Here is a 1,737-nt window from a genome sequence, read left to right as displayed (position 1 = left end):
TGAGTTGCCCAATTTGGGGTTGGTCCGGTTGCCGGTTGCCTCATTTCGAAAATCTTTTAAAACCGTTCAAAGACCGGTTTTAATCGGTTGCAACCGGTTAAACGGTCATGTGCGTTACATAGCCTTGTAACCACGTTTATTGCCTTTTATTGGGTTTTTTTTTCATCAAAAACGGTTAAGAATTGAGAAAGATATAACCAAATCCATATTTTACTTGAGTCTCTATGAGATGTAATTTGGTTTCAGTCATAGCTATGTCAAATCTTCATTAAATCTCTTGAAAATTGGTAGAATGATGGGTATTTATATGCTTTACTATTTTATATAACCCGTTTATTTTTCAGAGTAATAATGGTTGAGATACAAATGGTTTATATTGGTATAATAAATTATATGCAAAAAAACCGGTCTGGATCGGTCTGAACCGGTATCATGGACCGCAAAAGACTGGTCCTAGGTGGTTCGGTTCGGTTCTATAATATATCAGAATAGTAGATAACACTTACAACAAGAATGTGAAGAGTTGCTTTCCCATCAGAATTGTTGAATAAAATACTGTCATTTATCTCGACTGCACTATCATAGAGACCTTCAGCAACCCAAAGCCCATCCAAAGCATCATAAACAAGAATACGATTTCCTAAAGAAAGTTATATCATCAAATTTAGAACATTATATTTCATAAATAGCTTACGAGTGATGGGTGGCCAACGAACAGCTACTTCCTTCAGAACTGGCCCCAAGTTTAAGTTAACAGTGACAGGAACCTTTAGGCTAGGTTGCATCTTAGTGAAGTCAAGTTCAACAGGGTCCAAAGGTGATACATAGATTTTCACAACACCCTTGACCTTTTCTACATTAGAAGAAATATGTAGTTCTTCATCGTCAACAGGGTTGTAATATTGACCCATAGCCCGATTCCGCAAGATGCCACCTGTAGCTCTAGAAGAACCCTCAGGACGAGGAGGGCTTTCCATAGTGACATCAGGCTCATTAGCAGGAGTTGAAGGTCTCTGGGTCATGATAGCAGTAGAGGTGGGAGTGGGCATATTTAAGTTAGCAGTGGTATCAGAACTTATAGTGGAAATAACAGCAGAAATAACAGAAACAGGAGGAGCAGGAGCAGGAACAGCAGGAGCAAGAACAGGAGCAGGAACAGAAACAGCAGGAGCAGGAACAAAAACAGCAGGAGCAGAAACAGAAACAGCAGAGTCAGCAGCAAGAAGCAGCAGGGACAGCAAGAGAAGCAGCAGATAATGAAGTAGAAGTAGAGGCTTTCCGTTCAGGTGGTGCAACTGAAATGCCTTGTTTGGAAAGAAGCTTCATGGTGCTTTAAACACTTCAATATCATAATTTTAATATCTGAATCTAAAAAAAAAACTCACTGAGTCTGGTGTTTGACTCGCTTGGCTTCTTCTGCTGCCACCTCTGCATTTTTCTGTGCCCTTGTCTTGCGTGCCTTTTTGCTAAAAATTTAATTGAGAATATGTCAATGTAAATTCAAATAATTTTATACCCTTTGTTGGACCCCTTGTTCAAAATAACATCCTTCCCCCTCTTCCCTCCATGTCTGGGTTTATTGACAACCACCTCATCCTCTAGCTCAGCAAGAGCTTCTCCCTCTCCCTCTTCCCCCTCCCCCTCCACCCCCTCCTCCTCTACCTCCTCCTCTCCCTCCTCCTCTCCCTCCTCCTCTCCCTCCTCCTCTACCTCCTCCTCCTCCTCTCCCTCCTCTTC

This window comes from Laccaria bicolor, genomic scaffold, assembly GCF_000143565.1.
Source record: "Laccaria bicolor S238N-H82 LACBIscaffold_50 genomic scaffold, whole genome shotgun sequence".
Taxonomy (NCBI): Eukaryota; Fungi; Basidiomycota; class Agaricomycetes; order Agaricales; family Hydnangiaceae; genus Laccaria; species Laccaria bicolor.
This window is presented reverse-complemented; position numbering follows the sequence as displayed.